Genomic DNA, 16,950 nt, shown 5'->3' with positions numbered 1-16,950 from the left:
GGTAGATGTCAAAGACTATGTCTGTTCTTTTGTATTTCACAGAGTATCCCTCAAGTTTTGGGAGAAACTCAAATGAAGCATAGTCGCCAAATGTCTTTGAGCTCCGTGGGGGCAAACTGTTGATAAGAGCTGAGCCATCAATAATACAGGTTTCCACTTCTGGTTCGGTGTCATAGATTGGGACAAGAGACTCAAGTATGGCTGCCAACTGAGCTTTTTGACGAATGACCGGATCAGCAGGAGAATTACAAGTTCCATTGACAAGACCAAATGCCAGAATTCAAATTGGGGGCTTTGTTGTTTCCGTTTCTCACACCAAGCTTCAAAGTCAAGCATCTCTTCATTGTGGTTATGATAAGCTGCCTTCAGGAGCTTGTACAGGCTGCATGCTGTAATTTGGTGCATTTGCCGTGTTTTAGTGATGCTTGAGGCTGTCAGAAATGATTCAGCTGTACCAGGAGATGCAATCCCTGCCTCCACCAGAGCCCCTGTCCAACCACTGTCCTGAAGTAAAGTTCCAATTGATTTCAGTGCTGCCATCTCTATGTGCAGACCACCGAACATGATGACAAAATTGTCTTCACCATACTTCTCAGGCCAGTGCCACTGCACCTGCTTGGCTACTGCATAGATTGGTTGGTCAGCAGCAAGAACAGGTACCTGGCCTGGGTTCAGGAATGCTACAATGTCTTTAATTTTGTCCATCACATGTTTGACAGTAGCAACGGAGTGGGCCTGATCACGAAGCAGAGGTAACAGTGATGTGATGCTGACCTCAAATGCAGGGCCTCTCTTCTTTGAAGCATGGTGTGCAGACCAAGTAACATCTACAGGCCCCTCAGTCACAGTGATTTTCTCCAGCCACTCATACTCCAGAGCAATCTGTGATCTCAGTAGACTGGCATCTGGCAAATCTGTTGAAGTACTTGGCGGAGGAGAGGGCTTTTTCTTTGTGAAGAAGGCAGGATGGATGTCTGTGAAGCTGTCAGGCAGTTCTGGGACTCTCTTCACTTTGTATTTCCCAAGCCTCAGTTCTTCAAGTTTTTCACCTTGGTCATTTGATGTTGGATGCTGAAAAACCGAGATGCTGGTGCCATGGAAGGATGTTGTGGCTGTTGTTGCGGTGGGATTGTGATCTATGTTATCCATGGCAGCTGTAGTGAACAATCCACTTCTCAAAACAGATGGACAGACTACACCATCTTCTGGAGGATGGAACTGCCTCTTCAATGCAAATGTCATGGAATGTCCCATCAAGACTTGCCTTATGATTGAGCATCTGTGCTCTTAAGATCTTAGCTGCTTTACCAAGGATCATGGCATCTTTGTACTCACAGGCTTGGGATAGAGCTGATCCGACATCACATTTGAAGGCGAGGAGTATATTTTTTCCTTGCTTATGAGCCTCCAACTCAGGTACTTCAGCCAGCAATCTGTCTTTAAGTCTGGTGGCATTTACAGTTGTTTCCACACCCAGCTGTTCTAGCCGTTGCTGATACAGGTTAACTAGGTCTGCAAGCCGGAAGACAGACAGACCCTCGGAGCACGATTTGGTCTCCACTATATAAATCACCAGCTCAGAAAATGCCTGTGGGTACGCATTATGTTCATGTGTCTGTTCACGTGCTTGTCTCTTAATAGTTCTGAGGAATGCTCTTTCTCTATTATAAAGATTAGTCAAACATGTGACGTGGTATTTCAGCTCTTGGGCAATGGCATCTCCACCACTCAGTGCTGCCAGAAGTTTTCCATCGTTAAGTGCTTTTGCACATTCATTTAGTCTCTGGTTAAGTTGCATTGTCATTACTTGTCTAAGCTCGGATGCTGGAGCTTCTGTATTACAGAGAAAGCAAGCTAGGGGAGACTTCTGACCTTCATGAGCTCTGCGCATCTTTGTTTGGCAATCACCTCGATTACTGTTCTGTGCTCTCCTTTTTTTGGCCCGGTCAAGCTTTGTGTTGTTGAAAAGGAGGCGGCAGCTCTGATGATACATGGCCTTATTCTGTCTCAATGTTTCATCTATCCCACCACCCTCATCCAGCCGTGCAGGATCGAGAATAATTGGCAGGTCATTGATCTCATAAAAGAGGGGGATATTCATTGAAATCATGCTGTAGCCATCCTGATCAGATGAATACCGTGTTGGCGGGGCTTTGAGAACTTCTTGTGTCTCCTTTTGACATAAACAACATTTGCTCCAGTCAGTTTGCCACTTAGCTGGTGCTGGTGAAGAGTCTGCCATCTTGCTTGAAAGTCAAGTCTATATCTGCTTTATATGACTATAACATAAAACAACAAAAACACATAGTTGAAACCAATTCAGTATACAAGATGACAACATAAAAGTGCCAGCAATTCAGAGGAAAACAACACAGTGCATAGGCCCATACTCAATATTAAATTAGCACTAGTGATGTAATATAGAGATTGGCAAACCCTAAATGTATTTTTTTCTAACCATAAATTATTAATATTTCTATCTGTTAATCAAACAGCTTATTACACATGTAATAAGTCATACATACAAGAAACTACTAAGTGCAAACAAATGAGTCACATAGCCATTTTACAGGCAATACACTGGTTACATTTTAACCAATCTTCATGTCATGTTAAAACATGAGCTAACATTAGCATTAGCCAACTGTCACCCCTAACCATAATTGATAAACAAATTGTGTTTATTATGTTTATTAAATTATGTCATCTGTCAATAAGATTACACCCTTAAATGACATCTGTTCACATATAGAGGGTATGCTTTTAAACCCTTAGGTCTTGGAAATTAACATAGATAATCATTTGAAATACAGAAAAAATATAATCAAATCTTACCTTAGATATGCTCTTAGCAACAGTTACCAGCAACAGTTGCCACCAACAGAGGAATCTGATCTTAAAGAGACAGTCTCACTTAAAGAGACAGGTAAAAATACCCTAATTCTGTTTTCAAATATTCTTTCTTTCTTTCCTTTAGAAAAATAGGTCTATTCATATTATGATTTCCATTCCACAGTATTATTAGATTAGATTAGATTCAACTTTATTGTCATTGCACAGAGTACAGGTACAGAGACAACGAAAAGCAGTCGAAATGCAGCATTATACCTCACAATGAGACTTATCTTTAGATTTATAAAGTGTATGGTTTCATTGTAATCCTTGACCATAAAAACATAGGGGTAGACAAGACCACTTTTCATCTATTGTGTTTGGCTGAAGAGATATAACGCAAAATACAGAATTCAGTTATGGCGGAAGACAAAATGGCAGCCGTGGATGTCACAAAGCATTCAATTATGTTTTCTATGGTATCATTGTAATCCTTGACCATCAAAACATAGGGGTAGACATCATCCTATATGTGCTCTGATGTTTTTTTCACAAGATATCATGGAAAACGCATATTTTGATAATGGCGGAAACAAAATGGCCGCTGCAGCCGACATGAGGGTTTTTCGCGGTGGCTAACGTTCTTTATTGGAAGAGCAATACCCATAGAGTAATTGAGCCAATTTTGGCGCTTGTATCCACATTTGAACGATTCTTATGAAAAAATGCTGTTATCTGCCCCACTAGTAAGACAGAATGGATCCATGCTTCCCGATGTCGGTTATCTCCCCCACTAGACAGTGGGGAGGTACAGGGAAGTGGAGAGTGAAAAGAGGCCTCCTGCTTCTCACTCTATGCCTGACAGGGCTAATCCGAGGAACCCTGCCTGATGAGGCAGAGGGGTTCCAAACCTCAGGTAGCGAGGGCTCTCGCTTCCTACAGAAGGAAAGTAAGGTGCACGTAGGGGTGGGCGATATGAGGTCAAATTCATATCACCATATTTTTCACTGTCCAGACGATAGCGATATTATATCACAATATATGAGGGGGAAAAAATCTGAATCACATTTGAATAGCCCTTCTTAGTTAAATGACTTGCGGCTCGGGATCTCGTACCTTGGGTCCAGAGTTTCAATTAACTTTTTGAAACCCACTTTCTCCACAGTTTGGATGGGTACCATGTCCTTCGCAATGTGATGGGTTATAGCCTCCGTGATGTCTCTCCATTTCTTGCTTGTCCGCTCATAGCGAGTACCGGCAGCGAATGATGTTTGTAGTGATTGCTGAAGCGATTGAGTGGAAGTCTGTCTTTGGTCGAGCTCCTGGGCTGATTGCTTCTCGCATTTTGATGCAATCTGCATATTCCCGTGCATGCATCGTTTTAAGGTGATTTAATAAATTGGTGGTGTTTCCACCTTTCGCTAAAACAGCAAGGCGACACAATTTACATAAGATATTTTTTTGTTCGAGGTCGGAGATCTTAAAACCGAACCAGCTCCACACGACAGAGGTGCCCCCTTTCTTTTTCACCAATTCGTCATCCTGCACCTGGGTATTCTTTTCTGCCTCTTGACTCATCTTTAATTTTCAATGTCTTCTTTTTCTTCAATGTCTTCTTCTTCTTCTTCTTCGTCGTCTTCTTCTTCTTCTTCTTCTTCTTCTTCTTCTTCTTCTTGTTCTTCTTCTTCTTCTTCCGGTGCATGCTGGGAGATTTTGGAGTGTGAGCGAAAGAAAAGAGCAACGTTTAAGAGTTAATTTTTATCGTTTGTACTTGTTTATGGGTGTTAGTTTAATATAGTTCATTGGTGATAGCTTATTTTGCTTAATTTTTGGGTCTTTTGGTGCTGTTTTTGGGGTGTTTTGCGGGCTTCTCCTGCCGGTGTCTCGCCGGCCGGCGTCTGACGCCATGGTGAATGGAGACTTTGCCAGACTCACGCGGAAGCACGGCATTAAAATATCGGCCGGCTTCCCATGCACTGTGGAGGATATCGGGCTGGCTGTGGGGGAGAAGGTCGGACACAGCAGCATTAAGTCCCTGGCGCGGATGAATAGTGCGGTCGTGATCTTCCTGGACCAGGTGGAGAAAGTGAACCGCGTTATCGAGACAGGCATCACGGTGAGTGAAATGTTTGTGCGGGTGCAGCCGCTGCGCTCCGCTGACGCTCCCTGCAACCAAAGTGGTTCTATCCAACGTCCCTGCCCTTCATAACTGATGAGTTCCTCAGTAGAGAGCTACCCAGACACGGGAAACTTGTTTCTCCGGTGAAGAAGATGCTGTCTGGGTGTAAGTCTCAGTTACTGAAGCACGTGGTGTCTCATGGCAGGCAAGTCTATATGATACTTAACAATCGGAACACGGAGCTCAACCTCCGTTTTTACGTTAAAGTAGATGATTATGACTACGTGATTTTTGCAACCTCATCGGTTATGAAGTGTTTTGGTTGCGGGGAAGAGGGGCACACCGTGAGTGCCTGTCCGGGGCGCGGGGACTCGGCTCCGCCTGGTCCGGATGTCACTTCTGCCTCCGCGCCGGGGCCGGCTGCGGCCGGGCCGGTTGTAGTGGAGCAGCGGGCGGCTGCTGTTGCTGAAGGTGGGGTGTCTCCAGCGGCAGTGTCCGCTGGTGCGGCCGCTGTGGCGGTGGGGGGCTCCCCTCCGGAGGCGGCCGCGGCTGCTGACAGCGCCGCTGTGCCGGGGCAGCCGGCTGTTGCTGTGTCCGACGGGGCATGCGGGGGTGTTGCACAGGGTGTGGGTGATGGTAAGGATGTTCACGAAAGGGAGGTTGTGGTTTTGTGTAGAGGTGAAGAAAATCAGGTGGGGGGAGAAAAAGAAAAAAAAAAAACTGAGATAATCGAAAAAATGGTAGAGACGGGTGAAGTCTGCCAAACACAGGAGGAAAATATGGTGAAAACAGGAGAGGAGAGGAAAACATGGGGTGAGCAGGTAGAGATTGCTGAGATGGAGGATGAAGAGGTGGCAACAGCAATATAGCAACAAAAAAAAAGACTGCTAATAAATGCAGAAGCACGAGGAACAACGCACCTACTCTTAGAAAGAGCAGCAAAGTGGTGAGCAAGGGAAAGAAAGGAAGAGAGCAAGGGCAGACAGATGAGAGTGGGGATGAGTGCGTGTCAGACGGCAGTGACGTGATAGGGTTCAGTGACAGTCAAAAGGAAAAAATGTACACAGCGGAAATGATTAAAAACTATCTACTCCAGACAAAGAACCAGCATGGGGTAGTTGTGGAAGAGTATTTCCCTGATTTGGTCATCTTTTGTTCTTCGGCCAAGTTCCATCTTAGTCGAAAAGAGGAGTCTGTCTTCACAGAACAGGAAGCTTGGAGACTAAAAAAACTGGTGCATAAAGTACGAAAACAAATAAGCAGCAATGAAGTTAAAACCCCTTATGTGTGTTTTATTTAACTTATTTGTTTTTATTATTGGATGCACTACCTCACTCACAATGGACACTTTTAGAGTGGGAAGCCTGAACGTCAATGGAGCCAGAGAGCTAAGAAAGAGGGCTCTAATTTATCAAACAGCAAGTATAAAACATGTCGACGTGCTTTTTTTACAGAAGACGCACAGCGACGTTGGTAACGAGAATGACTGGAAAAAAGAGTGGGAGGGGGAAGTCATTTTAAGCCACAACACCTCTCTCAGTGGAGGGGTGGGCTTCCTTCTCTCCAAGTCTTTTAATCCTGTCTCACTGGAGGTCGAGCAGTTTATCAAGGGGAGGTTGCTTTTAATAATAGCAAGGTTTGACCTTTTTACGGCTGTTTTTATGAATGTGTATGCTCCAACAAACGGTGCAGAGAGGAAGCTGTTTTTACAAAAAGTGAATGATGTTTTAAACGGCTGTGCCACGGAGGATTTTTTATTCTTGGGTGGGGATTTTAATTGTACGGAGAATGCATCTTTAGATCGCAAACATGCAGAGCCGCATCCAGCATCCCAGCATGCTCTGAGGCAGCTGGTCCACTCCCACGGCCTGGTGGATGTATGGAGAAGGATGCACACAGATGAAAGGCAGTACACCTGGTCCCACATCCGAGAGAATAGGATTTCATCAGCCAGACTAGATCGCATTTATTGCTTTAAGCATCATTTGAATACTATTAAAATGTGCAGTATACTCCCTGCCGGTTTTACAGATCACTCTTTGCTTCTATGTAATGTTTTTATTAGAAATGTTTTACCGAGAAGTGCTTATTGGCATTTTAATTCGGTTTTAACATTTGATAAACATTTTAAAGAGGCCCTCACTTATTTCTGGAGTGTTTTTAGACAGAGGAAGGGAGAGTTTAGCAGTCTTAGGCAGTGGTGGGACCATGGTAAGACTGAGATAAAAATGCTCTGTCAACAGCACACCCTCAATGTCACACAGGACAACATCAGATCTATGAAAGACCTGGAGAGTGATATAGTGGAACTAGAAACAATAAGCGAGTCCACAGGAGATCGAGGATATATTGAAATCCTCAAAGAGAAAAAGATGTCTCTAGCCAGCCTGCTGGACGTTAAAGTTCTGGGTGCACTGGTCAGGTCCCGGTTTTTAAACATAAACGAGATGGATGCTCCCACTAGTTTCTTCTTCGGCCTGGAGAAAAAGAATGGGCAGAGGCGAGTAATCCACTCACTGCTGTCAGACACAGGGCAGGAACTAACAGAGCCAAGCCAGATCAGGAGACGAGCTGTGAGTTTTTATTCTACCCTCTACACGAGTGAGTATAATGAGGACGAAACGCTCTCAGAGGAGTTTTGTGCAGAACTACCTCAGGTCTCTGAAGAGGCCATCTCACAGCTCGCAGGGCCGTTGACAACGCAGGAGTTGCAGGCCGCACTGCAAGGCATGCAGGGACGGCGGGCTCCTGGTATCGACGGCCTCTCGGTTGAGTTTTTTAAAGCCTATTGGGACATCTTGTCTCATGACCTGTTAGACGTTTTTAACGAGAGTCTGGCCTCTGGCTCTATGCCAATGTCCTGCAGCTGAGCGGTGATCACGCTGCTGCCAAAAAAAGGGAACTTGCAGGACATCAAAAACTGGCGCCCTGTGTCTTTGCTGTGTGTGGATTACAAGCTTCTGTCCAAGGCTTTGGCCACCAGGTTGGGGAGAGCTATTGACCAGGTCATCCATCGGGACCAGACCTACTGTGTGCCCGGCAGGTCCATGGTGGACAATGTTCACCTGATTCGAGATGTTTTGGAGGTCTCCAGCTCATTGGGCATTGATACTGGTCTGATTTCTCTAGATCAGGAAAAGGCTTTTGACCGCGTTGAGCACAGCTTCCTCTGGAAAGTAATGGAGAAGTTTGGGTTCAGCGCTGGTTTCATAGCTAAGATCAAAGTGTTGTACAATAAGATTGAGAGTGTGCTGAAGTTCAACGGTGGGCTGTGTGCTCCTTTTAGAGTGTGTAGAGGGGTCCGGCAGGGCTGTGCTCTGTCTGGGATGCTCTATGCACTCTCCCTAGAACCCCTCCTCTGCAAAATACGCTCTAAATTACAAGGGCTGTTTTTACCTGGTTTTAATGGAAGCACGGTTTTATCTGCGTATGCGGACGACATTGTTGTTTTTATTAGTGACCAGAGGGATGCAGACATTTTAACCAATATTGTGACAGATTTTGGTTCAGCATCGGCAGCGAGGGTCAATTGGAAGAAGAGCGAGGCCCTCGCTGTCGGTGAGTGGCGTGGCGGTCTCCCAGTTCTCCCCCAGGGAATGACATGGAAAAGAGATGGCATAAAGTACCTGGGGGTGTTTTTAGGGAACACAAATATAGTCCAGAAGAACTGGGAGAACGTCACAGAGAAAATTGAGGAAAAACTGTCCAAATGGAAGTGGCTGCTACCGCAGATGTCTTTTAAAGGTAGAGTGTTGGTTTTAAACAACCTTGTGGCATCCCAACTGTGGCACCGCCTTACCTGTGTAGACCCTCCCTCAGGCCTACTGGCCCAAATACAAAAGAGATTGGTAGATTTCTTTTGGGATGGGCTACACTGGGTGCCACAGAGGGTGCTGTTTTTACCTAGAGAGGAGGGGGGACAGGGCCTTGTCCACCTGGCCAGCCGAACAGCCACCTTTAGAGTGCAGTTTCTGCAAAGGTATCTTACCGGCCCGGCTGATTTGGTGTGGAGAGATGCGAGCAGCTGCATTCTAAGACGCGTGAGTAACCTGGGGCTGGATGCTGCTCTGTTTTTAACTGATTTAACCATTTTAAAGTTAAGTGGGTTACCTCCCTTTTATCAAGGTGTTTTTAAGTCTTGGGCCCTTTTTAACCATAGAAGGTGTCCAAAGACTGACTCTCTGCACTGGTTGTTAAAAGAGCCTCTGATTCATGGAGCCAGGCTGGACGTTAGCTGCAGCGAGACACCAGGACTGGCGGTGGTGCTGCGCAGATCTGGGACCCTGAGCCTTCAGCAGGTGGTGGAAGCAGCGGGGCCGGAGCTGAGCGACGCCCGGGCCTTGGGCTCTCTGCTGGGTCTACACTCTGTCCGGGTGGCCCAGAGGATCCTGCAACTCTGGAGCCGGAGCCTCTGCGCTGAGGAGCAGAGACTGTTAAGGAGCTACGGACAGGGCAGAGCCAAACCAGACCCAACAGACCCTTTCCCGGAGATATACCTGAGCCCAGGGCTCGGAGAGCTGACGGGCCCCCTGCTCAAGGTTGCAAACCCAGAGAAAATGAGCATACACAAAGCTGACAAAAAGACTATATACACGAACATTGTAAAAACTATCAACAAAAATGGACTGAAGGACAGGGCCTCCACTGTGTGGAGCACTAGACTGGGTGCCGGAAACGGACCAGGCCCACAGTGGAGGATTCTGTACAAACCCCCCTTAAAGAAACGTACTGCCGACCTCCAGTGGAGAATTTTACACGGCGCTATCGCCTCCAATTCTTTTATCTCTGTCATCAATCCTGCTGTCAGTAACAACTGTCCATTTTGTGGTTTTAGAGAGACTGTCTTCCATGTTTTTACAGAGTGCCAGAGACTCACGGGTTTCTTCTCTCTTTTAACATTGGTTTTTAGTCTTTTTAGTATAACTTTTACCGAGAGCGTGTTTATCATGGGGGCTCCATACAAAAAGACAAGCAAAGAAAAGTGGCAGCTCCTAAATTACCTCTCTGGTGAAGCTAAAATGGCCATATACCTAAGTAGGAAGAACAGAGTGGAAAACAAAAAGGGACAAGAAGCAAAAGCGATCTGGCTGTGCAACATCAGAGCCAGACTCTGGCTAGAGCATCGTTTTTATAAACACATTGGGGACTTGGAAGCTTTTAAACAACGGTGGTGTTATGAAGATATTGTATGTTCTGTGGTGAACGAGGATTTGCACTTTACACAAGTTTTTAAGGCTTAGCTTTTGTATTTACCTATTCTAGGTAAATAGATTGTTGTTGTATTTGATGCAAACCTGTAATAAAGTGTTTTTGTAAAAGTCAAAAGTCTTCTTCTTCTTGTTTTGGATCCACTATTGCTAGCACTACTTCCGCGCAGCAAAAAATGCTTGCAACGTCCGCTCATAAAAATAGGTCTACACCGTAAATCCTCAAATTGTGGCCGAGTGCTTTTATTTACTTAGGCTGCACATCGCACTGGCCTTTATTTGGGGCAGGCTTGTATATGGACCAGGCCTTTATTTCTTGCTTACCTTCTGTTGTATTGTATTACTTAAATTAAATAATGGGCATAATTACAGTAGGCTAATATCATTCACTGCATATGCATTTAGCGTTGTGCGTCTCCTCACTGAAAAACCATTCCGCTCAAGCCAGCCCCTGCTTGCTAGAAGTTACGAAATCAGTCACGGAGGAAAAGATTTCCTCTACATCTACATTCATGATTCTACTACACATTGTGATGTCCTAAAATAATGTCGTGATTTTGATCGTTTAAAGTTGCTTTCGCGTTGCCTGTGGAGTCTGGATTGTTCACACGTCTTGCATGCCCTTATAAGGAGCTCGTGGAGCGTTTTTGTATGGAAATTAGGTGCACGAGAACTCTGTGCACAGCTGTTTTAGGAACAGACAGGGAACACGTCCAGGCATTCATTAATCCAGCGGAGATCTGTTGTTAGGTTAATCTTCCGAAGCCCGTTTGAATATACTTCAGAAGACAAAGAATGTTCGACAATGCAACCCAATATGAACGCCAATTATGAATTATGAATACCGCGGTATCAACGATATCTCAAAATTCATATCATGGCGCAGCACAATACCGGTTTTTACTATCATACCGGTATATTGCCCACCCCTAGGTGCACGGATCTGAATCATCGGGCATGGACATGCTTAGCTACAAATCCAGGTTGTTTCCAAACACCAAACAAACTTTCAATATGATGAAAGAGAGAAAAAAGAGAGAGATGGACACTGGAGAAAAAGTTTTCCCTGCTCTCAGCATTCCCACCACAGAGACGCAAAGTATTTCTTTTGAATGCCCACTTACCAGATGCAAGCCCAATGATTGTTCTGGGGTGTTTCCTGTGTTTTGGAATAAGGGTCAGTGGGCGGGGCACTCCTATCCAGAGAAGTGGTACCAATTGTTCCCGGGAGATGTCTCGGGGGTAAGAGTAACACTCAGCACTTCTGCCTCTGTGCACCCAAAAATGTGGTGCTTAACTAAAGGACAGCTAAACAATGACCCTGAGTGCACTACTTTTGAACCAGATTACAAAGTCCCTGGACCGGGGCGCACTGCATGCACGCTAATTGATCCTGTTCATTTTCCTACCCCAGCTACAGGTCCTGTACGTTCCACCGCAGAGAGAGATAGCTTTAATTTAATGGAAACCCGTGAAAAAAGATCCAAAATTGCTCAAATCCCCCAATCTACACCATCTAAAATTTATTCTGCAATAAATGTAATGATAGATTATGCTCATGATAGGGATGCAAATTATCGATTAATTCATTAATCATTAGTTGATTGACCTTATCGATCGATTAACGATTAACTGATATAAACGGCTTTTTTCCTGAGAATGTAAATTTCTCAGTGTATCAATAGTGTCTTTAACATTAAAAGCTAAATATTGCTTATTTACTGAATAAAAATGCATGCTATATTGCACAATTGATGTTTTATTGTACCAGTTAGGATAATGTGCAGATAATGGCATTTATGTAGTTTAACAAAATACATTAAGCACAGAAAATTAAAATACATAACAAAATAATTGTGCACTGGCTCACCTGTCGCATGTGAAACATTAAGCAAAATAAAATTAATTTTAAATAGAAATCTAAACAATATGGGTAGGCCTAGCCTACACAATATTAAGCCTACACATTATAATCTGGTTAACTACATATGTAAAACTTGAAACATTAGCAGCATTTATAATCCCCTTTGGTCTGAGAAAGGTAACAGTAAGATAACTAGCCCTGGAAACTTCAAATATATTCTGAACACAACTTAAATCATCCCTGAGGAAGGTGACAGTAACATTAGAGGGCGACCCTTAGAACAGTCAAATGAAGATATAGGCTACCTCTCCTGAAACAAAAACATTCCTGTCTCAATGTGTTTTGAATAGGCTCCTGACCTAGACCCCTCTATTTTTGTTCAAGAAAATAAGCATATTAACGTGGTCAGGAGTAAGTCGTGTGCGCAGCCTGTTTACAGTCAGGCCAGCTGCTGAGAATACACGTTCTGATGGGACAGACGTGCCCGGTATGCACAGATATCGTCGTGCCACATTTGCCAGCCTCGGAAATCTTCCTTCATTGACTTTCCACCATTCTGTGGGACTGGAATCAAGGAGTGGTGAGGCATCCTTCAGAAACATGTCCACTTCCTCTTTAATGTCATCGTTGCTGCTGGTGGTATAGTTTTCACCCAGTAGAAGAGTCATAGCAGAAGTGTGTCTCTGAAGTGTAGCTCCCTGGACTGGCACATCATCTCCAGTGGTGGCTTCATTTGTTGATGTGGAGTCCACATGTTCTTCCATAGCCAGTTCAAGCAGTTTGGTATTAGCTGAGATCCTGCTTGCTGGGCTTAGAAATCCCAGGTGCTTATGCCGTGGGTCCAGCATCGTTGCTATCATTGGTGTTGTTGATGTGAGGTCTTCAGACTCAACCTGTTAAAATTAAATAAAGGAGAAAGCTAGCATTAGAGTTTTATTTAATAAGGTTTGACATGACAAGGGTACAACTGCATAAAAACGCAGTTTACACTGTGACAATGTGTTGGTGATAAGTGATTCACCCCATAATCTGTTATATAGCTCAAATGTGATCGAAGAGTTTAATTAATTAATGGCCATAGCTTACCTTCATCCGTTCCCCCAACGAAGTGCGCACTTTAGATTTGAATTCCGCCACTCTGTTGCTGTCTCCATTTGCCATCTTGAGATGCGTGTTAATCAGACTAAATGTGATGGGGTACGTGTTGGATATGGATACCTCCGCCTCTGCTGACATTACAGTAGTAGCACATTGGAGAGCCTCTAGTGCTGGCGCTATGTCCTCCATAAGCTGCCAGAAGTCGTCTCTCAACTCCAGCGTCCTCGCATCTGAAAGCTTGGTCTCTGAGCGGTCTGATAGCACAGCACACACGGCCCATCGCTGTTCTACGAGTCTGCCAAACATCGCATGTACAGAGTTCCACCTGGTCTTACAGGACTGAATGAGCCGATGAGCTGGTAGCTGCATTTGTCTTTGTTTTGCTTCTAGCGCTTTCGTTGCTGGTGTGCTGTGATTGAAGTGCTTGACCAGCCTGCCAGCAGCTCCAATTACTCGGTTGACACCAGCAGCAGCGAATCCGTCATTGACGGCCAGATTTAAAGTATGAGCAAAGCAACACACTGACTTCCAACTGACTCGTGCGGGGTTGTTTGCTGAAACAATGTTCCGAGCGTTGTCGTGCACACAGGCTACTACACGGCCGGTGAGTCCCCATGACTCCACAGCCTGGTTCAGTTTGGCAGCTAAATTATCAGCTGTATGTCTCTCGGATAAGCTCTCCGTAAGAAGGACTGCCGACTTTACCTGCCAGTCGTTTTCAATATAGTGGCAAGTAATCGTGATGTAGCTTTCTGTAGTCAGTGCTGTCCAACAATCCGTCGTCAGAGCCACATTAGCCGCGGACAAACATGTTTTTAGCTTAGCCTTCTTAATTTCGTAGCGTGCCTCCAAGTTGGAAGTCACAGTCGCTCGCGAAGGGATGTTATATCCTGGCTCCATGAATTGTATCAGCTCCCGAAATCCCTCGGCCTCGGTGGTGCTAATTGGCATTATATCTCTTTCAATCATCCCGCAAATTCTCTGAGTAATGCCGTCTGCTTTTCTTTGGTCGCATACTCGCCTTCCCAGCACAGCAGCAATTGTAGGTTGTGAAGGCGACGGAATGGCTAACGTTACATGCAAGTTGTTCAGGTGGTATCTTAACGAACTTGTAGAGCTGTTGTATTTAAATGTAGCACCGCAAAGTTTGCATTGTGCGTCTTTTTCATCGTTAATTAATCTAAAATGCTCCCACACTCCACTCCGTTTTGACCGCCTCATCATTGTTTGTTTTAGTTTTTTTGCCGCCTCAAGTTTGTGTCTAGCTCTAGCGGCTCGCGAGAATCTCGGGTCACGTTCAAGAACGTCCTGTGGGAAACGGTCATAGATTACAATGTTCAATTAGTCACAATTAATTTAATTTAATCGAGTAAATTCTTTTCGACAATTAATCGATAGTCGATTAACCGTTAACATCCTTAGCTCATGAGCGTAACCTCAGCCACTGTTGGCTGTGTCAGAACATACCAAAATCAATGCACTCTCCCATGTTTAGCTCAATTCTTTTTACGAAAGCCGACTACATGCTAGTACATGAGTTGAGTGATATAGCGTCTCGAATTAGTGGCGAGGCAGACGATTGTTACACCCCCTCCTATCCCATTGATCCTGAGAAACCATTACCATATCAAGGACTAATCTTACTCATCATTGACACTGTAAATAAGGATTATTTGCCCAGCAGCTTTAACCATTTGACTTTTTTGAGACTAATATTTATGACAAAGTATGTAAGTTTGGCCTTTGATTACAAATTCCAATTAGCTCTAGTCCAAACCAATTGCTCAATTAACTCCACAAGTCCCCCATGCTCTCCTCAACCGCACACTCCATCCCTGTTGGTTGAGGCCTTGGTCGCGGTTCAACCCTGGTTCGGCACTTGGACTGTGGAGTCAATTAAAGTTCGTATACATGACTGTTCTGTACCATTGCCTTTAAGTAAGACCCATACCCGTGACTGTTCAGTTTATATTCCCCCAGTTGTGGTGCATGAGTGGAGGAATGTCCCAGTCTGTTTCCTGAATGCCGGAGGTTTCTTGCCCTCCAACAACATGGGACACAGCGATTGCAACACCATAGTTAAGGTAAAATTGACCACGGCTCCCCTCCCTGAGAGAGTGTATTTGGTGTGTGGTGACAAGGCCTACAGTTGTGTGCTGTACGATACTTTTGAGGGAACCTATTATCTAGCCTGTTTGATCCCCCTATTTCGTACGGTAGAGCCTAGGGAACTTGCAGGCATTTTCCACTCCTTACACAGGGACCATAGGTCCATATCGCCAGGTCAGCAGACGTTGTCCTGCCTTGGTACGGCATCTATGTGTCTCAACAAGAAATTGTCGCCCTGTCCAAAATTGTGGAAAACCACCTCAATGTCTCCAACTTAGCAATGTTAGCTGAGCACAAGGAGCTTCAAGAAGTTAGAACTGTAGCTTTACAGAACCGAATGGCACTGGATCTTCTGCTGGCAGCACAGGGGGGCACATGCAAGGTGATTGGAGCTGAGTATTGCTCTTACATTTCCGACGCTACACCTGAGGTCATGGATATGGCTTACGATACTGCTAAGGGGATTAAAACTTTGCACGAAACTCATGGGTTTACTTTGGGAGATTTATCAGGGACACTGGGGTCATGGGGTTCAGGGCTGGTTAAATTCACTGCCACCATTTCCCTTCCAACCTTTCCTTTTCAGCTTGTTGGAATGTTTAAAGAATGATTTGATGTTCTTTTAGAACTTCATAGACATTGATTTGATAAAACTTTACTTCTTTGACTTTGACTGGAATGAATGAAATAGCTTTGATTAATTTTTATTTTGAGCAAAATAAACTTAATTGTATTCATAGGTGGAGTGGCAATTCAGCCTTACAATTTATGCTTTGATTGATTTTAACTGTAGCCTGAATTAAGTAATGTTAATGATTTACTGACTAATGTTCAGCTTACAACTGTAGCTCAGCTTTGATTTAGATTTATAACTTTAAAGTAAATAAATTAGTACAACGATTAATGATAATCTGATAAAGATAAACAACAACAAATAATTAATGATTAAACTTATTAGAACTTTAAATGCTCATGTTATTATGTAACTGTGAATTTCATGTATGTTTATCACTGTGCTTTAAAAAAGATGCTCCAGAACAATGTTGGCAGATGATTTGTATTGTGACTGGTGCGTCAGTCATTGTGATTGAATGTTTCAATCTTGAATGTTTTGATACTGTGATGAAATATAATGTGAAGTAGAGTGCCTACAACTTTTCCGAAGAGTCTCATTTTTACAAGTCCACACAAATGTATTTTTAGATTACGGTTTAGTAAGTTATCAAAATTGATAAAAACAGAGGAACTGTTAGGGAATATTTTGTGTAAGCTTGTAAATTTTTAGCTCATTTGCATCTCTTCTCTCTGTCCTCCTCTGACCTGGCTCTATGGCCTTGCAGGGGCTGTTATCTTCATTTAGGAGGAGCAGCCTGGGCTTCCGAAGCCTTGTTGTTCCCACAGTGGGTACAAGCTCAAGCTGACCTAAGATTGGCTTTATTGTTTAGGGACAGCTAGCGCCAGTTTATCTGGACACAGATGCTCCGGTAAACACCTTTTTTTGTGACCTAGATTAAGTTAAACATATTGTTTAGTCTGGCGTTTGAAGAATGTTGATTATCCATTTGGAACTAGCTAAAACCTCTTCCTATAGTCGAGATCTTCAGAATTGGCAACCGCTGTGGCAACTCGTGTCTACAGTAAATGTCTTGTCAATTCTCCGGCCGTAACTCCGAATAAACCCAACAGTGTTTTGCCATCAAGTTCCTGCTCTCCAGTGTCTC

General features: G+C 44.2%; 1 protein-coding gene and 1 long non-coding RNA gene across 2 annotated transcripts in view; both read right to left on the bottom strand.

Moving 5' to 3' along the window:
- scin (scinderin) overlaps positions 1-16,950 on the bottom strand; it is a 55,029-nt gene that overhangs the window by 27,125 nt on the left and 10,954 nt on the right. The gene's annotated exons all lie outside the window — the stretch shown is intronic.
- Positions 11,898-14,525, bottom strand: LOC134874844 (uncharacterized). The gene is made up of 2 exons (XR_010167132.1): positions 13,109-14,525; positions 11,898-12,915 (listed from the first exon to the last, which is right to left on the bottom strand). It is a non-coding gene; the product is annotated as an uncharacterized LOC134874844 (long non-coding RNA).

The sequence above is a fragment of the Eleginops maclovinus genome, chromosome 13 (assembly GCF_036324505.1).
Source record: "Eleginops maclovinus isolate JMC-PN-2008 ecotype Puerto Natales chromosome 13, JC_Emac_rtc_rv5, whole genome shotgun sequence".
Lineage (NCBI taxonomy): Eukaryota > Metazoa > Chordata > Actinopteri > Perciformes > Eleginopidae > Eleginops > Eleginops maclovinus.
Note: the sequence above shows the minus strand (reverse complement) of the source record. Positions and strands in the feature narration are given on the sequence as shown.